The following is an 11698-nucleotide window of genomic DNA, read 5'->3' as shown; positions in this document are numbered from 1 at the left end:
CCCACTTGCCAATCATTTAAATTTGGGTTGGAGTCTGTCACTCCATTGGTTTGTAGCTATAACTCAATACAATGATGTAGAATGTCCACTAACTAGCCAATTAGGATTTACCAACTTCTCTTTGCTCTTGTATGTAAAGAGAGAAACCTTCACTCACTTAAGCATCTCCTGTTTGAAACGATGTAAACAGTGACAGGACTTTTTTTCTGAGCCGCCATATGTGTTATACCACATTTAAAGTTGTATCATACAGTCCAAGAATCCTGAGAACTATTGTTTGTTAAGGGTGCTGAAATTTGTTAGGATACTCCTATTTCCTCACAGAGGTACTATTTGCAGAGTTCCTGGGAAGAATGATTGATTGTTAAACCACTCTGGGAATTGTAGTCTTGCAAAGGAAATTTTGTTGCACTGATATTTTATGCCACCCTGAAATCCATTTTTGATTGGAGAGTTATTTAGAAATGGTAATATATATATAGTGTAAAGAAAGAAATAATATCTCTTACAAACACAGGTCTTATCTGACTAACATAGGTCTCCCAGCACATTGTGAGCACTGACTCTTAAGACAAAATTGAAAATTCCTGAAGTAGAGAACAACACATTAGGAAAAGGCAGAACAGGCACCCTGACTACATAGAATGAGATTTTTCATTTATTCAGAAATCCTTAGGAGAGAGTGTTCTGCTTCTTTGACAAGAAAGAAAGATGAGTTTTATCCAGTGAATTCTAAAGTGAAGGGACATAAACAGAACTGATTCTTTAGCAATAGAACAATAAGAACATAGCGACACATAGAAAGCATGCAAGCATGAAATAGTACATCTAGTATTGGTCATGAACAGAAAATCAAAGAACACAGGAAACCGGGGAAAGAATAGTCACAATCTCTACAAAATATAACAATGTTATAAAAAATTCCTGTAAAATAATACATGGTGTATGACAAAACTCATTTTCAGCAAAAAAATGGTAGAACTTGGCTTGGAGAAAAACCGCTTACCGTCAAACGGCAGCAGGCAGTGGGTCCCTCCTTCCTGCCTCTGCGACCATTGGAGGACGTCACCCTCCTTCCCTGGTCATGCAGGCTGCTGGGTACCCAGCCATTCGAATGAACCATCTGTGGCTGGGCAAGCAGGCAGGGTATGCAGTGAACCTGGGTGAAGAGCTCTGGACTTCACTCAGATCTGCATGTTGAGTGTTTAGACTGTGTCCAGCCAACTCTGATGTGTTAGGGTTGCAGCGCAATGAACAAGCCTATGCTGCACACGGTGGTGCAGCTGGGTGTGTGTGTGTGTGTGTGTTGTCAGGTGATTCTCCATCCTGGCATTCTATATACCAGTGAGACCCTGCTCAGGCCAGATGGAGTGCACCTGTCTCATTGCCAGAAGGCTGGATGTTTCCATGGGCCTTTGTGACAGGTTGCAGACGTGAATGGTTTGGTGGTGAGTTGATGCGGAGGGCTTGGCTCAAGTGGCAGATAAGGCATTGGGTTGGATCCTTAGTCTTGGTGGGTGGGGGGTGGGACCCTGCTCCCTTCCATAACAGGAAATGGTGGGTACTCTTGTCCAGTACTCTTGTTCCTTTTCTGGGCCCTTGCTAGCTGCAGACTCCTGCACCTGGGCACACAACTCAGCTTTTTTCACTAGCCAGGTGTTCAGGTGGCCCTGATGGTCACCTTAAACTCAAGCTGTTGCATCTAACCAATGGCTACATTTCCTTCCCCAACTGGCTGGCAGAGAAGGAGAGCAGAGCTGCTGATCTGCTGCAGCAGCTTGAGCTTACGGTGACTTTCAAGGCCATCTCGAGTGTGAGGTTGGTGCTTGTGTCTGCTACTGGTGCTGACTGGTAACTGATCAGGAGTGAGATTGTGCAGTACCATGAAAGGGGTTCTATATCCCCCAGGGTGACAGTGTTCTCTAGTATAGAACTGGGCCCTCCCATGTGATGGATAGGAGAGGGTTATTCGATAATCTAGTGGGTGTGGAACCCTTTAGTACTTCAGAAATGGGGAGAGTATCCTACATTTGTATGCTTGGCAGCTATCCTTTGTGGGTGGGTTGCAATATTGTTGCATAAGATTGGTTTGTGTCTGAGTGGCTGGTTGACTGAATTCAGCGGCGGAGCTTATGCCCCAGACAGCGTGTGCGTGGGCCGTGCCCCCAAGGAGTGCATAGGGTGTCCTCCTGGGCGCCACAGTCCAGGGGAAGAGAGGGGTGGCGAAGCTGCCACCCACTTTCCTCCTGCTCTCCGTCGCCGGGCCAGGCCTGACCTGGCGGCAGAGCTGCTGTGGCTGGGCATGAGGTGTGTCACAGCTGAGGAGGGTGGGCAGCAGCGTTGCTACCTGTTCTCCTGCTCTCCTTTCCTGGGTCAGTCCTGACCTGGGAGCGGAGCTTCAGCCAGGCACGAGCGCCACAGCCAAGGCGCAGCTCCTTCTCTTGGAGCCAGGCTCTGATGAAGGAGTCTGCTGTGGGGTCTCCTGTTTTTGCCCCCTCACAAAATTGCAACTGGGGACACAGACCCCATGAATCCCCCCATACTACGCCTCTGACTGAGATAATGTTTGGAGCAGTGACCGATTGTAGTGGTTGTGTGGGATGTTTGGTGAGTAGGATTGGGGGAATTGTTGTATGAATAACACATCTTATAGTGGTTGAAATCTTACATTATAGTGCCTCATAGTGCTCTCCAGCTTTATTGATATTGATATTGCATTTATGTGCATGGATGTTGTTTATGTATTTGTTCTTAATGTAAATTATTTCACATTGTTTTATTGTACTTGTGTTTATATGTATTTATGTGTTTTTATCTATTACAAACTTGCCTTGAGGTCTTCAGATATTAAGCTGTTCATAGAGGGGAATAAGAAATAATTAATACAAGGGCTGCTCCATCCCAACCTACTTGCATTCATTAGAGCATCTGTAGGGAACCCCTGTGTATACATGTGCACACAAATGTTTTCTGTTCTGATGAATGCATTAGATGTTCTAATGAATGCGCAGTGGTCACAGGCGGAGCCAAAGCACATGTTCATTATAGTCCTCTTGAACATCTGTAAGGGGCTCAGGTGTTGCTTTTAAGAGTGGTTCCCAGGAACCAAAGATAATGCTCTTTTCTTTGGTGAAGTTACATGATTGAACTTGTCTGTTCCTCATCCAGAATCTCTTGCCAAGTTACAGGTTGTCTTCCTCTCCAATTTCTCTCTTCTTTCTTCCTTACACATAGATGGTACTTTTCCTTCTACTCCCAGTTGGTCATCTCTAGACACATCCAGAGCTGTCCCTTCCCTTTGCACGAGATTGAAAGTGGTGATTTTATATTTTTACCACTCTTTTAAAAAGTCTCTAGCATAATAGCTTTGGAGTGTCCCTTGGCACTTGATTGCTACATAAATTGTCTAAAATCTGGACAGTCATTACAATCTCTTTTGAGCCTCCTAATTATTTGCACTGTTTATGACAAGTGTGCTCTATTGGGTGCAATTATGAATGTTTATTGAATAATTGCTGTCCTTGTCAAATGTTTGATTGAATATTTGCCCACTCTCAGTAATGCTTTTACTGAGTAATTGTCTGCAGTGGATAATATATTCACTCAGTAATTGCCTCCTCTGAATAATATTTTCATTGAATCATTTCCCATTTAATTCAATATTTTGCACTGAATGGCTGTTTGTTGTGACTCATTGTACGTTTGCTGCAATGTGGTTGCTATACTGCATTTGTTTAAATCTGTCTAAACACCAAATCCATACTTGTGTAAAAAAAAAAGGGGGTGGTGGTGGTGGTGGTGGTTTTGTTTTGCTAATTCTTCTTTAAATGCATGATGATGTTTCGACTTTCTCTACTGATTAGAATAGGATATTAGTTGGAAATAACAGTTGGGAATGTGACTTGTTGAGGGCAATGAATATTGATTACGAAGTACTAAATGGGATCAGTATAGCTTCGGAAAGGAAAATACCAAAGCAGCTGAAAGAAAGGAAACTGGGGGTGTGAAGTAAAATTGTCCTGGTCCCACTCTCAGACACTATACTTGGACTCTCTGCTCAGTGAAATTTGGAGTTTGCACACAGTCTATAAAGATTGGCCCAGAGTACAGGAAACATGATTCATAAGTCTATGACAGAATTCTAAGATACATAACTAAGAAGTAACTAAGATGTTGTCCTAACATCTTGCATCTACTTTTAAAGAGTGTGGCAGGACAGGTCATTTGTGTGGTTCTCATGCCAAGCAAGAAGATTGTGTTCGAAAATGTGCACTCTTACAGGGTGGCAGCGGCAGAGTCTTCTGACACCGGACAGTCTCCCGCACATTTGTGGCCTGAGCCCAACTCTCCAATTCTCCCTCTGCCTCCGATTCGACTGGCCCTGCCGCCTTGTCAGCCACCTCCGTGGTTACCATGGAAACCTCGTTCTCAGGGGGCAGAGTGGAGACTGACTCAGGTGGCTCTCCCCCCCTTCTGCGTTGTCCAGCAACAACACGACAGACCCTCTCCCAAGTCACTGCTTGAGCTCTCCCCAGACCCAGCTTCTGGTTTCTCCTCCACTTCTGAGAAACCAAGCCATTTCTGTCCCATCCCAGTATACGCCACTGGACCTATTGCAAACAGGGACCCAATAAACAATTGAACAAGTTTGCCTGCAAAGTCCATGATTCCTGGCACCAGCATCCTTGGGCAGCTGCTTAGGGCCCCAGTGTACCAGCAGGGCCCCACACTGATGCTTGTACAAGGCTTCCTTAGGGATTATCATTTGAAAAGTGCACCAAGTGTTTAAATTGTGTGTAGTAATAATAATACAGTGGTACCTCTGGTTAAGAACTTAATTCGTTCCGGAGGTCCGTTCTTAACCTGAAACTGTTCTTAACCTGTATCTGAAGAAGTGTGCATGCACACGAAAGGTCATACCAATGACAAACTTAGTTGGTCTCTAAGGTGCTACTGGAAGGAATAAAAACAAAAAAACAGTAAAAGTTACAAACATATCGAATTTAAACAATTTCCCACACCTGGCTAAACATTCATCCCACCCTCCACACCTGAGGCCTCCTTGGAGCCTTATAAGCTGTGGTGGTGAGTATGGGGCCTGCCCCCAGGACCAAGGTGGAAAATGGGCTTCAAGGGGGAGCGGTCCTCCCCAATACTCGAAGGCAGAACAGCCTGTATACATTATATATGTAGTACAGATGATATATATATCATGAGTGGGAATCTATTTTGAGTCAAAGACCACATTATGCTGCCAGGACTGCATTCCAATTTTTCACCTAAGGCCATTAGGTATAACTGTATATCCTTAAAATCCTAGTGTTCATTACACTACTATCAATTTGCTTTTTTGCTCTGTGGCTTTAAAAAATTGGATATAGGGTGATTCATTAGCATTTACACAGTGCTGATCTAACACCACAAACTAGGCTTTTGTGCTAGTAGTCCATCACGCCAGTTAGTCAGGTTGTGAATGGAAACACTAGTTTCATCATAAGAGGCAAGGACACCTTGGGCAACAAAAGGAGAGGCTCAATTACAACTCAAGCAAAACAACAACAACAACAACAACAACAAAAGAAACCTGTGTCGTCATCATCATCAATTTATACTCCACCTTTTCCCCTGATGGAATTCAAGCCAGCTCACAGATAAAAGCAAGAACTGCTAAAAACATAGACAAGTCACTCCCTTTTTTACCCATCTCCCCTCCATGTCACAACCTCCAGCCATTATTTTGCTGTCGGTCTCTCAACCCTCAGGAGCCATTTTTTGGAGGGGGCAGAGAATGAAATGGATAGTGGAGATGGGCAAAAACCAGGTATCTCATATATGGATACAACCCATATGCTGTCAGAATACAATGATGAAGTTCAGAATTTGAATTGCCTCATTTCTAAGTTTAGCAGTGAGTGAGTCACAAAAGAATGTTTGCTGCTCTGGCAGGGTGTGTTTTTCCACAATGAGACAGATGAGTGAAAAGTGCCTGGTGGTCTTTATTTTTATTTTCTGCCATTGTGGGCTTTTTGTTGTTGTTCAAGAGGTTCTCAGAATGTCAGCATACTTGAATATTTCGTAAGGTGAATCATTCATTGTGTGGTGGCAGCGAGGAGATTTCTATGCCTGGTGGCAATGAGGAGATTTCTATATTGCTTATTAAAACTGCTCAGGCATAGAGAAACCTTGAAGCCAGGATAAGCTTTTCAAACCTGATTCTGATTTAAGCTATAAGGGGTGGCAAACTCACTCCAAGACTGGATTTAGATACATTTTAAAATAAAAATAAAATGGGGGGGGGACGCATTGTAAACTTCATTATGGGAAATCACGTTGGCGAAAGACGGGACTCCACAGTGCCACCTGGTGTCACAGTGTTATAGTGCATATAAAACACTTTTTCTTTACTACGTAATGTAGCTGAGTCCCAAGCAGGGGAGTAGGAAGAGGGGGGCGATGGGAGTGTGCCACCCCCGGCAGCGCGATCCCGGTGGGGTGCCATCGCATCTGCCCTCCCACCCCCACAGACAGGGTGCCACGCCCATGCGGGCAGTGCCCCACACCCCCAGAACACATGCCACACCTCTGCAGGCAGCACGCTCTGCCCTGGGACGCACGCCAGCCCTGCCCCCGCCTGCTCTCTGCCCCCGGTGCCGGAGCATGAAGCTCCGCCACTGGTCCCAAGTGCGTTGGCCACAACAGTGAAATATTGTATTAAAGGGGCATGTGTTGTAACTGCTATGACAAGTTTGGGCAACTTTCCCAGGCTGTGCATCCACCCATAGTGAACCCTTCTGAGGACTGTATGCCAGTAGTGGGTGGGGCCAAACCAAAGTGGGCGGCTTAAACTGGAGTGGGCAGGACCGGTGATGGTAACAAGTGAGATCACTTCACATACTCTCTTACACATGTGCAAATGCTGACTGAAGTCCTATTGCTTAGCTAATTTCCGATTAGCTGGACAGTGTATTCATATCAGAAGCTCCTCCTGAAAATGAGTGAAGATGAAAAAATCATGCATGAAGATTATCCCTCCCAAACTTTTCTCATAAAATGAATGATAAATGTAGTTGCGATCAACAAAGTTCATCGCCTCTGAGCCCTTCCATGTGAGAGGCTTTGTAGAGGAAGTTAAGTGTGCTCATTTTTCCTTAGATCATAGAATATTAGAATCATAGATTTGTAAAGTTGGAAGGGACCCTAAGGATCAACTAGTCCAACCCCCTGCAGTACAGGAGTATGCAGCTGTCCCATACGTGGATTGAACCTGCAACCTTGGTCCTATCAGCACCATCCAGGAAATGATTTGTAATAATTCAGGAAAACTGAGACAGTCAGTGTATGGAAGAAGTAAAGTGTGGAGAAATCAAAGCTTTTAATCTAATTCTTTTCAATTTCTGTATCTGTTTGAAGAAGTAGACAAGACAGGGATGCAATAGCAGTATGAACCTGTGCATCATTTTCACTGTATTGGCTTGCATGCATCAATAGAATTAATGTTTCACCTAGAAATACAGTCCTTTCCAATGGAGTGATTTATCATTTTCATCTGTCACTTTTATTTAGCATATAGCAATCAAAGTGGGAGAAAGCAAGCCATTACAATGAAAATATAGTTTATCTTTCTTGAAATGGCTCACAAGTGCTCACACTAATACTTAAAGCCCTAAATAACTTAGGCTGTAAATATCTGAGACACCACAGAGTACATTCTCTGTGGCAGCCCCTGCATTGTGGGATTCTCCCACAATGCATCTGGCACCTTCACTGTACAGCTTTTGGAGAATGCTGAAGATGCCCCTCTCTACCCTGGCTTTTGGTACCTGAGATATGTGTTTTCACGACCCATCCTATGCCTCTGACTGTAATTTGTTTTAATTGCTTTTAATAATGAAATTTAAATTGCTGTAACCTGTTCTGGGAACTACTGGTGAAGGGTGGGTAATAAATTTATTATCAATAATAAAATACTATTAGTGCCAACAATAATAATGATGCAGTCATTCTAACTTTTCCTCTTCAATCTCAGTGGAAGCAATATTTAGTTCTGCAAGTTGATGTCTTTCTCACTAATTCCTGCTCCCAGTACTTTCAGGTCCAAAGGGCATCACTATTGGTATAATGATTCCGACACCTTACGCAATTTCAGAAGAAAAAGATCTATTTTAATCTGCACAGACTGATCTTAGGAAGGGGAAAAAGCTCCTTTAGCAAGTTTGATGTAAAATATCTCATTTACAATCATATCATTGTGTCTGCCTAATGAATTCTGTTAGGGAAATTCTCTCTAAGCCACCTTTCTGATGTACACACCAGAAATTGGACATGCTTGAAATTAGCTTGCATGTCAGCTGCTATCCGCAGGGGTTACAATCCTTGTTATGAGTACTGGGGTTACAAACAAATAATAAGCCCCCCAATATACATTCCAATTCATAGCAAAATTAATTTTAAGTATTGAGATGGTTCACAGGTTCCAAATCTTGTTGTCCATATTATGTTATGAACTGCTGCAAGTATTATGAAAGGCAATTGCATATTTATCCTTTTTTTAACTTCAGTGCAAAAGAGGGTGGAGACAACTGCTTGTTTTCGAAGATGGTTGTAAAATTTATAATCGTGTCTAAAGTGAAAATAGTTTTAACACTTCCTGTTACTGATTATTTTGATTTGGGGTGTTTTTTTTTTTGAGGGTGTATGTGTAAACAGTGGCAGAGATCCAAATAGTCAGACGTGGAGCTTCCATGTACATATTCCAAGGCCATTTTGATCCCCATATCACAGCACAAACTCTTGCTATGAATGCCTTTTGCCTTGGTTCTTTACAATGAATGTTTTTGTTTTTATTTTTAATGCACACATTATGCACAACTAGATGTGTAAATTGTTCTGCAATTTATGTCATGTGTCTATTTATTGAAGTATAATTGCTGCTTACCTGTGACAGGGGCCTCATTGCTAGGCTTTTTTTTCTGAAGTGTTGTTTGTTGACTTTGTGTGTATATACACGTTTGTTGCTAGAGGCAGCCTCTAGGCACTTGTGTGGAAATCCTAACCATGTCCGCTCAGAAGCAAGACCCATTGGCTTCAATAAGACTTACTTCCAGGTAAGTGTATAGTTATGACTGCAGCCTGAATGCGCTGTTGTGATTTTCAAAAACCTGTTTACTTTATCTGTGCTCCTCAGTTAAAGTCTCAGGATTCAAAACACAATATTAGGTTTATTGTAAACATTTAAAACATAAATGAGCATTATGTTTTAAAAATATACACACATGGCCATTTTCTGTATAAAACACACATTTATTTTAAAAGAATGTTGTATTGCAAAAAGGACTTTTATAAGTGGTGTTAGAGTGCTATGAAATGTTGAAGATGCCTCTATGGATTAATACTATCCAGGGCTCACAAACAACAAAATGTCAACAAGGTGTTAAACTACCCTTCTCCGATGCCTGAGTGAGGGAAATGAGATAGGACTGGGTTCATACTGAACTGTAAAATCATATGACAGTGTGCTGCCAGACAATGGCATGTGCCAGCTTGGAAGATGAAGGGATGAAGTCCTGGTGTTGTGGCTGGCATTATTAGGTCTGTAATAGTGTTCCCAGATTAGGCGATCTTCTTGCTCTTTGCTTTTCTGGATGATATGCAAAACAGAGGCAGCACCTACCCACCCCAATTACCAGGCCATTATTCTTTCTCTGGGAGGTTGGCAATGCTACCTTCTACTGAAGGATGATGCCTTCTGAACTTTGCAATAAGTGAGCAGGTTAATCTGTCGAGGTCATTCAAATCAACAACAGACCACCACTTAATCATACCCCGAGAGTAAGTCAGAATTGTGGCTGTTGATTCCCCATAACCATTCCCTACTGCTTATATATCCAAAATGGCACAACACACATACACACCGGGGGTGGGGCGGATCTGCAGTCTCATGAAAGCCCCAAGGTTTACAGAAGTACCGTAATAAAAAATCTGCAAGCGAAAATTGTACATGGAGAAACCCTCAAACAAATGGAAGACTTGGCATGCTTAGTGGTCACTGAATTTGGGGGGAAACAAATGGTATTGGAAAGAGATTGAAATATGCTGGAAGAGGGTACTGTTTGCTAAAATCCTGTTGCGGGTCCAACTTATGAATAACTGTTCTTTGAGAAAGACAGCAATCTATTTCGGAGGGGATACCATCCTGGCCATTTACATCAACTGAAGTGTTGCATGGACATTGCCATATATGTTGACGAACAACCGAAAGAAGCCTTTGCCTACTGCAACCTACACTTTAAATGATATCTGAAGACACAAATATTGCTGGTGATTAAAGGAAATGGAAAAGAGCTGCTTTGTCCTTTAAAGCCATTGTGCTGATAGGAAAAACCCTTGGAAAACCAGCTGAGTCGGGAATACAGATGGAGCATCCTGGAACAAAGAACAAGAGCACTCTACAGTGCAGCATTTTGCTGCAAGTTGCTATTATTATTATTATAAACCAACCTCGACCCTAAGATCATCCTCTGAGACTCTTTGCCCATGTGCCTCCTCCACAAGAGATCCAGTGGGTGGCAACACAAGAACAGGCCTTTTCTCCGGTGGCTCCCCATTTGTGGAATGCTTTCCTCAGGGAGGCCTGTATGGCGCCTTCATTACATATCTTTAGGTGAGAGGCAAAAATGTTTCCCTATAACCAAGCCTTTGGCTGATTAACATTCCATAGCTTTTTAATTGTGTCTGTGGGTGGGGGTGTTTATTGGTTTGTTTCTGTTTTGCTATGTATTTTGTGCTGTGAACTGCCCTGTGGTTCTTGGATGAAGGGCAGTATATAATTAAATATATAATGATAATCGTAGTGATAATTATTGATATTCTTACATAAATCGGTGTACATGGCAGTTTGCGGAGCTGCCTAACCTAAAAAAAAAAAGTAGGGTTCCAGCCCCCAGAACTTACATTATAATAACCTGATCCTCTCCAAGGGATGTGGAATCTATGACTTTCCAGATGTTGCTGGACTACAACTCCCATCATCCATGCCCATTGACCATGTTGGCTGGAGATGACAGCACTTTGCATCCAACAGCATCTGGAATGTCACAGGTTCCCCATCCCTGGCCTATTCTCTGATGTGTTTACTTGGACGTGAGTCCCATTGTGCTCAGTAGAACTTACTTTCGGGTAAAATACATGGGATTGCACCACTGGCGGGCCTTGGGGTCTCATATTCCAGTGGTGCCCTGTGCCTCTTGCCTTCCATTCTATGTCGTGGTTGTGGAGCCTCCTGCAGTACCCCTGAGGCTCTGCACCCAGTGGCAACCAAACCAGCCATACTCCCCTAAATCCGCCTCTGATTGCAGTGAAGAAAAATGGGGTGTGGGAGTGAGAGACAATAGCGTGGGATTGATCAAATCTGTATATATTTAAAACCAGCCTTACATAAACTTTATTCCACTGAGCAGAGCATAACCTACCATCCATATACAGTGGAACCTCAGTTTAAGTACACAGTTGGTTCCGGAAGTTTGTACTGAACCTAAAGTGTACTTAACCTGAAGCGATCTTTCCCATTGAAAGTAATGGAAAGTGGATTAATCCGTTCCAGACGCGTCCGCGGAGTACTTAAACTGAAAGTACTCAAACCGAAGCGTACTTAAACCGAGGTATGACTGTATAATGCACCACCAGGAATCTAATCCCCCCC

The sequence above is a fragment of the Zootoca vivipara genome, chromosome 8 (assembly GCF_963506605.1).
Source record: "Zootoca vivipara chromosome 8, rZooViv1.1, whole genome shotgun sequence".
In the NCBI taxonomy this organism is placed as follows: domain Eukaryota; kingdom Metazoa; phylum Chordata; class Lepidosauria; order Squamata; family Lacertidae; genus Zootoca; species Zootoca vivipara.
This window is presented reverse-complemented; position numbering follows the sequence as displayed.